This window comes from Aotus nancymaae, unplaced genomic scaffold, assembly GCF_030222135.1.
Source record: "Aotus nancymaae isolate 86718 unplaced genomic scaffold, 86718_ANA_hifiasm-v0.15.2.pri h1tg000081l, whole genome shotgun sequence".
NCBI lineage: Eukaryota > Metazoa > Chordata > Mammalia > Primates > Aotidae > Aotus > Aotus nancymaae.
The window spans coordinates 630,419-646,148 of NW_026988496.1; the positions used below are offsets into that span (position 1 = coordinate 630,419).

The 15,730-nt window shown below is 45.2% G+C and overlaps 1 protein-coding gene across 1 annotated transcript in view; it reads left to right on the forward strand.

The window, feature by feature from the left end:
• Positions 1–6,638: 6,638 nt before the first annotated feature.
• ERCC6L (ERCC excision repair 6 like, spindle assembly checkpoint helicase) overlaps positions 6,639–15,730 on the forward strand; it is a 52,607-nt gene continuing 43,515 nt past the window's right edge. Inside the window, exon 1 of the mRNA XM_012435613.2 lies at positions 6,639–6,660. The gene's annotated coding sequence lies outside the window, so the exon portion shown is untranslated. The remainder of the gene's footprint in view (positions 6,661–15,730) is intronic.

Sequence of the window (15,730 nt, forward strand, 5' to 3'; positions counted from 1 at the left end):
GAACCTTTACACCTACTGTTTCTTCTGCCTGGAACATTCTTGGAAATCTGCATGGCTTGCTGCCCCACTTGTTTCAAGTCTATTCAAAACTCTCCCCATCATCCTGTTTCAATTTGCAACACCTACTCCACCAAAACTTGCAATTCCTGCTCTCCTGTTTTTGTTTGTTTGTTTTTTCTCCCTTATACTTGTCGCTGTGCTAGTGAATTTTATGTGTCAACTTGACTGGATTGTGGGGTGCTCAGATATTTGATTCAACATGATTTCTGGGTAGGTCATGAGGGTGTTTCTGGTTGAGAGTCACATTTGAATTGGTAAACTGAGTAAAGCAGGGTGCCTTTGGGCCTTGTCCAATTCATTGAAGGCCTGAATGCAATAAAAGGCTAAGTAAGGGAGAACTCTCTCTCTCTGCCGACTTTGAGCTGGTACATTCATCTTCAAATTGGAACTATACCTTGGTTCCTGTGGGTCTCCAGCTTGCCAACTGCAGAACTTGTTCTCAGCCTGCATAATCCTGTGAGCCAATTCCTTATAGTAGATATATACATGTATGTTACATATGTGTATAAATCTAGAGATCCTGTTGGTTCCATTTCTTTGGAACACACCAACTAACAGTATTTTAGCTATTTTATAAAAATGTGTTCTCTGCCTCTACCCTAAGGTAAATTTCATGAAGGCAAGGATTTTTGTGTGTTTTGCTTTCCGCTTTTTTCTTAACACAATGCCTGACATATAGTAGGTGCTTAATAAGCATTGGTTGAATGAATCATGGCCCTTTGTGTTTGACTCTCCCAGGAGTCTGTGAGCCACTTCACTACAAGAACTTGGAGTCCTCGCCTTTGCATTCCTGGTGCCGGGCAAATTGCCCACCTCGAAACGTGCCTAGTAAATATCAAATGAAATGCCTTCATATGATGCATCCAGAAGCACGTTGGAGTTTCCAGAACCAAATTAGGAGGACCGAGCCTTCTTCAGTCCCTAATTCAGGAGCACCACCTCTCTGCTTTCCTCCACCACTCCCTGAAACCCCAGCCTTGCCGCGGCTGTTTGTCTACTGTGCCGGGCCTCCTTCCCTGCATCTGAGTCCTCTCTCCCTTCCCCCATCCGCCCCTTGCTTGCCCCCTGAGTACAGGCTATTATCTGGGGGTGGTAATTATTGCGAGTAAATTGGAAGTTGTTTTGCACAGAGCCGTCTCACGCAGGTCGATTTGTATGCTTCCTGGGCACTTCTGACACTCCAGAAATGCCATAGCAACGGCCGGGCGCCGCCAGGCTCACTGATGGCAGGAGATCAGGCGGAGAAGCAGTGCGGCGTGGGCGGGAAGAGGGGCGGGAAGGCGGCAGGGAAGGCAGAGGGCACCACGCGGCAGGGAGGCCGCAGCCTTCTCAGCCGCCACCTGTCTGAGCCTCGATTTCCCTGTCAGTGACACCGGGATGAGAACCTGCAAGCAAGCTGTTGTGGGGCATAAACGAGCTAATGGCTTGAATAGTTTGTAAACTGTAAAACGAGGGCCAGCTGGCATTACAATGAACTATTATTATTATTTTTAGAGATGGGGGTCTTGCTCCATCGCCTAGGCTGGAGTTCGGTGGCGTGATCATGGCTCACTACAGACTGGACCTCCTGGGCTCAAGCGATCCTCCAATGGACTATTATCGCTTACACGACTATTCTTTTTCCTTGTATTTTCTTTTTCCCTTCTCCCAGCCTTTCTGCGGCTGTACCCCCACCCGCCTCGCCCCCGCCCCAACTGCCCCCCCGACTCCTCCCACCTCCCCCGACCCCCACCCTGAGCCTGTGCCTGCCTGATTCCCCCGCTGCCGGAGCGGGGTTCCTGCTGGCCTTCCTTTATTCTGTGCAAAAATCACAGCCCCTGGGACACCTTTTGGAGACGAGGCCCACAGAGACACCGCAAGCTCATCCTGCAGAGGCAGAGCCGCTGATTAAATTATATTCATTCAGCCTTTCAGTCATTCAGATTGGCTGGGAGGAGGCCAGCTGGAATTAGTAAGAAATTTGAAGCAGAGAATATTGACAAAGAAAGGCTGTTTTATTGCCTGCAATGACACAGGATATTTCAAAGGCAGCTCAGCAGGTTAAGGAGAGCTTAGTTCGTGAATAGATCAGACTTTTTGCTAATTATTTGGATAGACACAGATCTCAAGCTTTTAAAATCTGTTTTGTTTCCTTCCGGGACTTGAAAAACAACCCTTCCTCCCTCCCCAAATCTGAGGTCCTTACCAGGTGAAGGCTTTGAAAACAAGAAAGTACTGCTAAACTATCGATTCATTCCAAATGTTTTTTCAGCGCCTACTATGTGCTAGGATGATTGTGGCTTTTGAAAATACAGACATGGAGCTGATATGCTACAGGGGGAACAAACAACATGGAAGTAAACAGGGAAACAGATACTTTGAAATCGTGGTAAGGGCTCTGAAGTATATAAATAGGATTAGAGTGTTGGGGGTAGCTACTTTAAAGAAGGTGGGTCAGGGAAGGTCTCACAGGAGAGATGGCTGAGATCTGAATGATAAGGAGCCAGCCATGCTGAAGTATTAGAGGAAAGTGTTCCTGGCCAAGGGGACAGCAAAAGCAAAGACCTGGTGGTGGAAATGGGCGCGGATGTTCAAAGAACAGAAAGAAAGCCAATGTGCCTGAAGAAACAGGGTGAGATTTGGAGATCACATAGGGACCTGTAGGCCTCAGTGAGGAGTTTAGATAGTATTTCCAGTGTGTTGTGAACTCAATGAAAGGTCTTAAGCAAATGAGTGACCTGATCTACTATATGTGTTTTATTATTATTATTATTTGAGACGGAGTCTCTCTCTGTTGCCAGGCTGGAGGTCAGTGGTGCAATCTTGGCTCACTGAACTATCTGCCTCCCAGGTTCAAGCAATTCTCCTGCCTCAGCCTCCCAAGTAGTAGGGACTACAGGCACCCGCCACCATGCCCAACTAATTTTTGTATTTTTAGTAGAGACAGGGTTTCACCATGTTGGCCAGGATGGTCTTGATCTCCTGACCTCGTGATCCCCTGCCTTAGCCTCCCAAAGTGCTGGGATTACAGGCGTGAGCCACCGCACCCAGTTCTCGTGGTTTTTAAAAGGATTATTGTGTACTGTTTGAAGAATGGATTTGATTTTCTTTTCTTTTTCTTTCTTTTTTTTAAAGACAGGATTTCACTCTGTCGCTCAGGCTAGAGTACAGTGGCATGACCATGGCTCACTGAAGCCTCAACTTTCCTGGCTTAACTGATCCTTCCACTTCAGCCTCCCATGTACCTCAGACTACAGGCATGCACCACCATGCCCGGCTAATTGTTTAATTTTTTTGTAGAGACGGGGTCTCACTATGTTGCCTAGGCTGGTCTTGAACTCCTGGGTTCAAGCAATCTTCCCAACTCAGCTTCCCTAAGTGCTGGGATTACAGCTGTGAGCCACCGAGCCCGGCCTGATTTTCTAATAAGAAAAATGTGCCATGCACAGTGGCTTATGCCCGTAATCCCAGCACTTAGGGAGGCCGAGGCGGCAGATCACGAGGTCAGGAGATCAAGACCATCCTGGCTAATACAGTGAAACCCCATCTCTACTAAAAATACAAACAAAATTAGCCAGGTGTGATGGCTTGCGCCTATAGTCCCAGCTACTCAGGCTGAGGGAGGAGAATCGCTTGAACCCAGGAGGCGGAGTTTGCAGTGAGTTTGCGCCACTGTACTCTAGCCTGGGAGACAGAGCGAGACTCCCGTCTCAAAAAAATTAAAATTAAAAAAAAAGAGGAAAGAAAAATGGACTGGAGAACAGGAATGGGAATAGAAAGACTAGTTAGCAAACCAATTGGTAAATTCCAGGTGGCTTAGGCTTGGGTAGTTGCAGCGGGGTAGGGAGAGGTGGAGAGATTCAGAATGTATGTTGGAGAGAGAGCCAACAGGGCTTGGTGATGAACAGGATGAAGGACAGAGATGATGTTTCTAGTTTCTAGGTTTTTGGCTTGAGCAACTGAGTGATATCGTTTGTAGAGCTGGGGAAAACCAGAGCAGATCAAGTTTGAGGGTGAGTTAGGAACCAATAATTCTCTTTCGGATGTTTTCAGTGTGAAATGTCAGATGTCAGGGGGGTCTTGATATAGGAGTCTGGGACTCTACTGAGAGGTTTGGACCTAAGAAAGACATTTAGGTGTCCTTAATATTCAGTTAAGAGCCCTTGGATTCTTTTTATTATTATTATTATTATTATGAACGGCCCATGGCTGAAACCCACCCAGGAAATGGAGGGGCTGCAGCAGCTTAACACCATGGATGAGGAATCAGGAAGACCTAGGTTCGAATCCTGTCTCTGTCATTACTGAGTATCTTGGGGTCTGTTTCTTTTTTTTTTTTAAGGAAGAAAGAAAGAAAAAAAAAAGAATGAAGAAGAGGAAGAAAAAGGAAGAGAAAGAGAGAGAGAGAATGGGAGTATTGCTTTCTTGCCCAGGCTAGAATGCAGTTTAGAAATGGGTATTGAAAACCTCTTTTATACCAATAATTATACTTAATGATGTAGACAGGAAGGAATAAGGGAAGAAAATAACAAACCAGCAGCCAACCAATATTTCATTTAAACCTATGAAATGCTATGCGATTACTGAGGAGTGATTTACTTCCAATTATGTAGTCACTTTTGGAATAGGTGTGAGGTGGTAATGTATGTTTTGTGTATTTGAAGTGGAGAGTTCTATAAATGTTTATTAAGTTTACTTGTTCCAGGTCTGAGTTCAAGTCCTGGATGTCCTTGTTAATTTTCTGTCTCGTTGATCTATAGAATCATTAGCTCTTCTTGTTACATTGATCATTTTGCCATTATGTAATGTCCTTCTTTGCCTCTTTTGATCTTTGTTGCTTTAAAGTCTATTTTATCAGAGGTGAGAATTGCATCTCCTACTTTTTATTTATTTGTTTATTTTTACTCTCTGTTTGGTTGGTAAATCTTCCTCCATCCCTTTGTTTTGAGTCTTTGTATAATCGTTGCATATGACATGGGTATGGATGCAGCATACAGATAGGTTTTGGCTTTTTGTCCAATTTGAATATATATGAGTTTAATACTGGCATTTGATGGTAGCTGGCTGTTTTGCCCATTAGTTGGTGTAAATTTTTCATTGTGTTGATGTTCTTTGCTTTTTGATATATTTTTGGAAAGGCTGATATTGGTTGTTCCTTTATATGTGTAGTGCTTCTTTCAGAAGCTCTTGTAAAGCAGGCCTGGTGGTGGTGAAGTTCCTAAGTACTTGCTTGTTCGCAAAAAATTTAATTTTTCCTTCACTTGTAAAGCTTAGTTTGGCTGGATATGAAATTCTGGGTTGAAAGTTCTTTTCTTTAAGGATGTTGAATATTGGCCCTCACTCTCTTCTGGCTTGTAGGGTTTCTGCTGACAGATCTGCTGTAAGTCTGATGGGCTTCCCTTTGTGGGTAACCTGACCTTTCTCTCTGGCTGCCCTTAGTATTTTCTCCTTCATTTCAACCCTAATAAATCTGGCGATTATGTGCCTTGGGGTTGGTCTTCTTGAAGAATATCTTTGTGGTGTTCTCTGTATTACCTGGAGTTGAATATTACCCTGCCTTGCCAGGTTGGGAAAGTTTTCCTGAATGATATCCTGAAGAGTATTTTCCAACTTGGATTCATTCTCTTCGTCACATTCAGGTACACCTATCAAACGTAAATTAGGTCTTTTCACATAGTCCCATATTTCCTGGAGACTTTGCTCATTCCTTTTCATCCCTTTTTCTCCATTCTTGTCTTCTCGTTTCATTTCACTGAGCTGGTCCTCGACTTCTGATATCCTTTCTTCTACTTGATCAATTCGACTGTTTAAACTTGTGCATGCTTCGTGAAGTTCTCATGTTGTGTTTTTCAGCTCCATCAATTCACTTATATTCCTCTCTAAATTGTCCATTCTCGTTAGCATTTCGTCAAACCTTTTTTCAAGGTTCTTAATTTGTTTGCATTGGTTTAGAACAAGTTCTTTTAATTCACAGAAGTTTCTTATCACCCACCTTTTGAAACCTGCTTCTGATAATGGAACACACTTGTTCTCCATTAAGCCTTGTTCCATTGCTGATGAGGAACTGTGATCCCCTGTAGAGGGAGAGGCATTCTGATTTTGAGTATTCTCTGCCTTTTTAGGCTGGTTTCTTCCCTTCATTATATATTTATCCCTCTGTTGTCTTTGTAATTACCAACTTTTTAACTAGGTCTCTGAGCAGACATCCAATTTGTTGATTCCCAGCGCCGAAATCTTTGCAATCCACTGTGCCGGCCAGAACAGCGGTGTTAAGATTGATGGTGCTTTTCTGCCCGGGAATCTCCGGACTCTGCACCAAGAACTGCCGCGCTGAGGTGCCAGCAAAACCGCCGCGCCGGCCACAAGAGTCGCCCTGGCGACCCGTGGGGCTCCTCCGCTGTGAATCTCCTGGTCCGTGAGCAACAAAAATTCGTCTGAAAGTGTGGCGTCCTCTTGTTCTCTGCGCTTTCACTGGGAGCTACGATCCCGAGCTGCTAGTGATCAGCCATCTTGGATCTCTCTCTATTATTATTTTTTTATTTTTACCCAGGAGAGCACCGAGGAGAGCCCTTGGATTCTTAGTGACTTGTTCAAAGCTAACACAACTAGAACAGAAACATGGTAAGATACCTGCTGTTATGAACCACATGTTTGTGTCTCCACTAAAGGCATATGTTGAAAGCCTAACCTGAATCGGGATGGTATTAGGAGGCAGGGCCTTTGAGAAGTGATTAGGTCATGAAGGTGAAGCCCTCATGAATGGGATTAATGTCTTTTAAGAAAAGACCTGGAGGGACTGGGTGAGGTGGTTCATGCCTGTAATCCCAGCACTTTGGGAGGCTGAGGTAGGCGAATCACTTGAGGTCAGGAGTTCAAGACCAGCCCAGCCAAATTGGTGAAACCCTGTCTCTACTAAAAATACAAAAATTAGCTGAGCATGGCACTTGCCTGTAATCTCAGTTACTCGAGAGGCTGAGGCAGGAGAATCGCTTGAACCCAGGAGGCGGGGGTTGCAGTGAGCCGAGATCCTGCCACTGCATTTCAGCCTGGGTGACAGAGCAAGACTCTGTCTCAAAAAAAAAAAAACAAAAAAAAAGCCAGACACAATGGCTCACACCTGTAATCCCAGCACTTTGGGAGGCTGAGGCAAGCAGAACACCTGAGGTCAGGAGTTCAAGAGCAGCCTGACCAACATGGTGAAAACCTGTCTCTACTAAAAATACAAGAATTAGCTGGGCGTTGTGGTAGGTGCCTGTAATCCCAACAACTAAGGAGGCTGAGGCAGGAGAATTGCTTGAACCCAGGAGGTGGAGGTTGCAGTGAGCTGACCACCTGGGCAGCAGAGGGAGACTCCTTCTCAAAAAAAAAGAAAATACCTGGAGGCCAGACACCAGATGACTCATGCCTATTATCCTGGCACTTTGAGAGGATCATTTGAGGCCAGGAATTCAAGACCAGCCTGAACAAGATGGCAGGAACCCACCTCTACAAAAAAATAAAAATAGCCAAGCTTTGAGACCAGGAGGTTGAGGCTGCAGTGAGTTGTGATTGTGCCACTGTATTCCAGCCTGGGTAATAGAGCAAGACCCTGACTCTCAAAAAAAATTTTTTTTTTATTAAAAAGAAAATACTCCAAGAGCTTGTTTCCTTTTTCTCTCTGTTCTCCCTCTAGTGAGGGTACAACAAGAAGGTGGATGTCTACGAACCAGGAAGAGGGCCTCACCAGACACTGGATTTGCCTGCACCTTGATGTTGGACTTCCTAGCCTCTAGAACTATAAGAAATAAATGTTTGTTTGCTTTTTTAAAAAATTTTAATTTGGGGGTTTTTTTTAGAGACAGGGTCTCACTCTGTCACCCAGGCTGGAGTGCATTGGTACAACCATAGCTCATTGCAGCCTCGAACACCTGGACTCAAGTGAGTACACTTCAGCGTCCCAAAGTGCTGGGATTACAGGCGTGAGCTTCCCACACCCAGCCATGTTTGTCATTTAAACTACTCGGTCTATGGTATTCTGTTATAGCAGCCAGATCTAAGACAATTGCCTTCCTCACTACCTCCAAAACACCACCTCTCCTCCACTTGAATGCCCTTGCTTTATCTGAGTCAGTTAAGACTTACTCTTAGGGGAAATGAAAAATAAAACTACAAGGTACCACTTTTTAATAATCACAGGGGTGAAGATCAAAAGGTTGGAAAACACTGTTAGCAAAGGTGGGGAAAACATGCACTCTCATATATTGTTTATGGGAATGTAAATTCATTTATCCCTTATGTAGGGCAATTTGGCAGCTTCTAGCAAAATAAGAAAGATATATATACTTTGACCCAACATTCCAATTTTGGGAAATTATCCTACAGATACACTCACACATATTTAAAAAAAAAAAATGCATTGGCCGGGCGTAGTGGCTCACGCTTGTAATCCCAGCACTTTGGGAGGCCGAGGCGGGTGTATCACGAGGTCAGAAGTTCAAGACCAGCCTGACCAACATGGTGAAACCCTGTCTCAAAAAAAAAAAAAAAAAATGCACGTACCTGGCCAGGCATGCTGGCTTACACCTGTAATCCCAGCACTTTGGGAGATGGAGGCAGGCAATCACCTGAGGTTAGGAGTTCAAGACCAGCCTAGCCACCATGATGAAACCCCATCTCTACTAAAAATACAGAAATTAGCCGGGCATGGTGATGGGTGCCTGTAATCCCAGCTACTTGGGAGGCTGAGGCAGGAGAATTTCTTGAACCCGGGACGTGGAGGTTGCAGTGAGCTGAGATCATGCCACTGCACTTCAGCCTAGGGGACAGAGTGAGACTCTGTCTTAAAAAAAAAAAATGCATATACCAGAATATTTATTGTCACTATGTTTTTATTTATTTTTATTTTTCATAGAGACAGAGTCTCACTATGTTGCCCAGGGTGGTCTCAAACTCTAGAGCTCAAGCAATCCTCCCACCTCTGCTTCCCAAAGTGCTAGGATTACAGGTGTGAGCTACCATGCCTAGCTGTCACTATGTTTTTAACAGCAAAAGATTGGGGAAAATATCCTTCAACAGAGGACTGATTAAATGAAGTCCACTTTTACAATGGAATATGTGCAGCCATCAAAACTAAGGAAGCTCTTTTTTTTTTAAAGATGGGGTTTCACCATGATGGCCAGGCTGGTCTTGAGCTCCTGACCTCAGGTGATCCACCCACCTCGGCCTCCCAAAGTGCTAGGGTTACAGGCATAAGCCACCGCGCCCAGCCTAAGGAAGTTCTTGATTATTTTTTTGTTTTTTGAGATAAGGTCTCTCTGTGTTGCCCAGGCTGGTCTCAAACTCCTGGGCTCAAGTGATCCTCTCACTTAGCCACCTGAGTAGCTGGGACCATCGGCACATAGCACCATGCCCAGCTCATTTTTTTTTTTAACTTGAAAAACTGAGATGAAATTTACCTAACATAAAAATTGACCAATTTAACTACTTTAAAGTGTAAAATTCAGTGGCTTTATGTTTTGATATGAAGCAACCTTTGAGATATATTGGTATGCACTTACCCTCATTGACCTTCTATCCCTGCTTGCCTACCTCTGCTTGTGATAGTGGGAGAGGCTTTTTCTGATGGACATATCTGAAAAGTCTCCAGAACACAGGAGGCTGAGAGGGACTGTTGTCAGGGAAAGGTGGTGGTAATGTTATCAGCAGTTCTCACTCCCAGCTGCACATTAGCATCACCTGGAGAAATTTTGAAAATGCCCTTGCCCAGGTCCTACCTTTAGATACTTTGATTTAATTAGGGGTAAGGCCTGGGCATGATTCTTAAAACTGAGGCATAATTTACACACAGTAAAATGTATAGGCCTTAAGTGTACAGTTCAATGAATTGTGATACTGTGGGCACCTGTGTAACCACTGCCCCATTGAAACATAGAACATTTCCATCTCTCCAGTCACTGCCCTTCACCTCTGCCAGAGGCAGGCACTGTTCTGCTTTCTATCATAGGTTCATTTTGATTATTCTTGAACCGCATAGAAATGGAATTAAGCAGTATGTAACATTTTGAGATTGACTTCTTTTGCTTAGTATAATGCCTTTGAGATTCATCCAAACCATTGTATTGATCAGTAGATCATTTGTTTTTGTGGCTGAGTGGTATTTCCTTGTATGGATACACTAAAGTTCATCCATTCAGACATCCAGGGGCATTTGTGTTGGTCACAGTTTTTGGCTATTAGAAATAAAGCTGCTTGCATTGGAACCAAATCATTTTCTGAGTGCTAAAAAAAAAACAAAAGAAAAAAAAAAAAGAAACAAAGCTGCTGAGGCCAAGCACAGTGGCTCACGCCTGTAATCTCAGCACTTCAAGAGGCCAAGGCGGGTGAATCACGAGGTCAGGAGATTGAGACCATCCTGGCTAACACAGTGAAACACTATCTCTACTAAAAATACAAAAAAACTAGCCAGGTGTGGTGGCATGCACCTGTAATCCCAGCTACTCAGGAGGCTGAGGCAGGAGAATCACTTGAACCTGGGAGGCAGAAGTTGCAGTGAGCCAAGATCACACCACTGCACTCCAGCCTGGGTGACAGAGCGAGACTCCATCTCAAAAGAAAAGAGAAAGAAAGCTGCTATCAACATTCTTGTACAAGTCTCTCTGTGAGCACATGTACTCATTTCTCTTGGAGAGGAATTCCTGGGTTTAACTTTATTTGGAACTGCCAGTTTCCAAAGTGGTTGTACCAACTTACACCCCCACCAGCAAAAGATGAGACTTACAGTTGTTCCACATCCTTGCTAACACTTGGTATTGTCTGTCTTTTTAATTATAGCCATTCTCATGGGTAGGTAGTGGCATCTCCTTGTAGTTTTAAGTTGAATTTCCCTAAGGCAAATTATGCTGATCATCTTCTCATGTGCTTATTGACCGTTCATATATCCTGTCTCATGAGGTATCTGTTCCACTCTTTTGCTCATATTTTTGGGTGGTCATTTTATTATTGATTTGTAGGAGTTCTTTATATATTCTGGATATTAGTCTTTTGTTAAATATATTGTAAACATAATTATTATTTAAAATATCCCCAGTGAGTCTCACATGAATCCAGACCTGAGAACCCCTGGTGAACTAAAGATGAGCCCCAAAAGTCCCCTACTTTTGCAAGTCCCCAATCATGCCCCCTCGCAATTTTGTTTTTTCTTTTCTTTCTTTCCTTCCTTCCTTTCTCTCTTTCTTTCTCTTCCTTTCTTTCTTTCTTTCTTTCTTTCTTTCTTTCTTTTTTGAGATGGAGTCTCACTCTGTCACCTAGGCACAATCTCAGCTCACTGCAACCTCTGCCTCCTGGGTTCAAGTGATTCTTCTGCCTCAGCCTCCTGAGTAGCTGGGATTACAGGCATGCACCACCATGCCCAGCTAATTTTTGTATTTTTAGTAGAGACAGGGTTTCTCTATGTTGGCCCGGCTGGTCTTAAACTCCTGACCTCAGGTGATCCACTGCCTTGGCCTCCCAAAGTGCTGGAATTACAGGCGTGAGCCACTGTGCCCAGCTGAAGATTGGTTTTTCAATTCATGTGAATGTCCATGGCTGTGGGGGATTTTAGGAGTGAGTGGTGTCAGTCTTTCTCCTGCATATCTGCCTGGCTTCTTGGACAGCTCCATTGATCTGAACTGTTCTCTTACTCTGACTGTGAGACCTTAATAAAGTCTTTTCCTGTCTCCATTGTAAGATTTTCCACTTGTAAAACCTGACCTTAGTGTCTGACCTATTCCTACAATGCAGGGACAGTGTGTGTCAAAGGAATAAGAACATGTTTCCTTCAAGATGGAGCAATCTATGTCCTAGGCATAGAAGGAGTATGACTTTTTGTATCCCCTCCTGGCTATTATCCTCAGGCTGCCTATCTGCTCACTGAAGGGGAGAATCATTTTCTAGCAGCCTTGGCAACCGATCACCAGAGGACAGGTCCCAGTCTCATTGAATCTGCTGTGTACTTGCTGCATGACCTCGTGCAAGGCAATTAACCTCTCTAATCCTTGATTCCTTCAACTGGTACAAGAGAACATCTTGTTTGTTGTAGGGAAAGTTCTTGGCATAAATTAGCTGCTCACAAAGCATGGAAGACATGGTTCTAAGATCAGTGGAACTGCGCCGTGAGAGGAGCTCTCTGTTCTGGGACTTCTCATGCCCTCAATGTGCCTTAGTGTCATATATCTGCCCCTCCCTCCCACACCTTCAGAGGCCCAGACTGGTCAAGTCCCCTCCTGCTGTGCTGTCTTCACCCTGCTCTTTTTGGCTAATGTGAACAGAACATCCCATAAGAGCCCCTAGGCTCTTTAAGCTCTGAGCAGATGGCTGGGAAGCCAGTTCTCTGAAACATACAGTTCCTGACTCAGATCTGGGCAGGGGGCCAAGACCTTCGAAGGGCTGTAGAAAAACTTAACCTTTGCCCCCACTTCCCTCCTGTTGCCCTCAAGAGCTTGTAGTTTTTACTACCTGTCTTTTTTAGTGCCAAAGAGGAAGGGGAAAGGTCACAAATATTCAGATTAGGTGCCCACTTGGAGTCCCTTCTTGTACTAGCACCAGGGAGAAGACTTGACCTGGGTTTTGGGAGAGGCACCCTTGTTATGTAGGCAGGGTTTCTCTGCTGCTGCAGGAAGAGGATAAGGAAGCTACAGGAGAGGTCATGGGGAGCTTCCAGAAATGTCCTTGACTTGGGGAACAAGTGGACATAGGGCATCCAGAGCGTCGAGCAACACTAGGCTCTGGCTGGAACCCATTCATCCCACAGCCAAGCATGGGTGGCTTTGTCCAGCGCACAAGATCTGGGAAGGGACTGGAAAAGGGCTGTCTAGTTCCTGGGTGTACCTCAGAATCCTCTGTGTTACTTCCAAGTCCATCTAGAGGCAGGTATAAGAGGGATACAGGGGTAGTATTGGCAAGAGGAGTGGCTGGGATGGGTATGTTTGGCCCTCCCCACTTCCCTGGTTCCTAGTCCCCATCATGACTTTGGATATATCAATCCCACCCAGGGCCTCATTCTAGTTCTCTAACACAGCGCCCAGTGCTCTCCTTTAGAATTACTAATTGACAAATCATCTATCCATCCATCCATCCATCCATCCATCCATCCATCCAACAACTATTTACTGGTCAGCCATTATGTATAGGGACCATTCTGAGCTCTGTGAGGATGTAACTCACATCTGAAAAAGACAGATATGTTCTTCACAGAGCTCACATGATCATGTGGGAGCCAGACAGGTAACCAGGCAGCTACATTCCATAGAATAAACCCAATGATAAAGGCAGGATGTGGAATTACAGAGGACGACTTGTTGAGAAGGATCAGGGAAGGTTCCTGGAAGCAGGGAGACCTGCACTGAGATAAGAGGAGCGAACAAACAACAGTGACGTGAAAAGGAAGAGTCCAGGCAGAGGAAACTGCATGTGGGGAGGCCTGGAGGCAATATCTGAATAGCTGGAAGGTGTTCAGTTTGAGAAGAGAGTGTGTGCATGTATGTGTAAGGGTTGTGAAGAAGTAAGACGTGGCTGGAGAGTCAGAGGCCAGATCAGGAAGGCTTTGTAAGCCATGGTGAGAAGGCAGGACTTCGTCTTGAGGGAAATGAGGAGGCTTTGAAGGATTTAGACAGGGCCATGGCATGATCAGTTTGGTGTTTTTGAAAGATGATTCTGGTTTCTGGATAGAGATCAGACAGTGGGGGAAAGGCACAAAAGAAGCAGGAAGACAAGACAGGAGGCTAGTGCAGCGGTTCAAGTGAGAAAGAATGGTGGCATAGACTACTGTGGTGACAGCGGAGATGGAGGGAAGTGATCGGATTTGGGATGTATTTTAGAGGTAGAGACAACACGACTCACTGATGAATTGAATGTGAGGGGCAGATAAGAGGGGGACCCCAAAGATACCTCCCATTTTCTGACTTGAACCACCTGGGGGGTTGGTAGTGCCATTCATGGAGATGGGAAATATTGAGGGAGCAGGTCTAGGGCAGAGTGGGTGAGTTCAGTGCCATGTTGAGTTTGAGCTTCCAGGGTGACATGTCCTATAGCCAGTTTGCCATTTAGGCCCAAAACTCAGGAGAGAGGATGAAGCTAGAGACAGAATTGTGAGGTCTTGAGAGTGAGTGAGGTAACCCAAAGAAAGTGGAGGATGCCAGGTTTTGTGCAGTGGGGCTGCCTTGTCAAAGGTTTCTCTACCCTTTAGTGCCCACTTCGACCAAACCCCAAAAGGCAGGTTTAGAAGGCATTCGTCAAAGACTGCGAAACTTAGAGCAAAGAACCTACAGATAATCCTAACTCTTGGCTCCCTCCCTTCATCCCAGTTCCTGTCATTTCCACAGCATCCTGGGCTGACTTGGTTGGTTTCCAATAAGGGTTTATCCATCCCAGGGGCCAGGCCAGCTGCCGTTCTTAGGAAATTCAGTTTCTGGCTCCCTCTGCTGGCAGAGCCGGAGATGACTCTTGGCTGGGGCAGCCTCCATCCCGCTGCTTTCCTCCTTCCTGCTTCCCCTGGGAGATTAAACCTTCAGTCTCAATCCTCTATCCCCTATCCCCAAATCCTACCTACTTTATAAAAACTCTAGCAAGAAATGGGGTGGGAGAAGCCTAATTAGGTATCTGGGAAACACAAATTCTTACTGTTGCCAGAGCTCAGTGGCTCATGCCTGTAATCCCAGCACTTTGAGAAGCTGAGGTGGGAGGATTGCTTGAGCCCAGGAGTTGGAGAACAGCCTGGGCAACACAGCAAGACTCCATCTCTACGAAGTATTAAAAAATTAGGTGGATGTGGTGGCACATGTCTGTAGTCCTAGAAACTAAAGAGAGTAAGGTGAGAGGATCACTGGAGCCTGGAGGATCACATGAGCTCAGGAGTTTGAGGTTACAGTGAGCCAAGATCACACCACTGCACTCCAGCCTGGGCAACAGAATGAGACCCTGTCTCAAAAAATAAATACATAAATAAATTATTGCTGTTACTAATAGCTTTCATCTTTTTTTCTGCCCCAAACCCACCTCGGCTCCTTTTTTTTTTTTGAGACCGGATCTCACTCTGTCACCCAGGCTGGAGTGCAGTGATACAACTCTGCTTACTACAGCCTTGAACTCCTGGGCTCAAGAGATTCTCCCATCTCAGCCTGCTGAGTAGCTAGGACTACAGCACATGCCTCCACACACAGCCAATTTTTGTATTTTTGTAGAGATGGGGTTATATCATGTTGCCCAGGCTGGTCTCAAACTCCTGGGTTCAAGCGATCCTCCCACATTGGCCTCTCAAAGTGCTGGCATTACAAGTGTGAGCCATTGTGCTCGGCCCCAAACCCACTCTTGATCTCCTTACCCATGAAGATTTCATTTGGTTATCAAAAACAGTCTCCCATTCTCGGTCCCCAAGAGCAGCATTTTGCTGGCACTCCCTCCTCATATGCAGGGAAGCTATGATGTGTGCTGGAAAAAACACTGGGTTGGGAGTGAAGGTACCTAGGTTTCAGTCCTGTTTCTGTCACTGATTCAGGGTCTGACTGGTCACTTCCTTCTTTCCCAGTGACAGTTCCCTTACCTGTGGCATTAGATTGGAGTCCAATAAACCGCTTCAACTCTGGCATTCTAGGCTTGCTCCAACCACCTTAGTAGCCTTTTTAGTTCTTCATATACATCAAACCCTCTCCTGCCTCAGGGCCTTTGGTCATGCTATTCC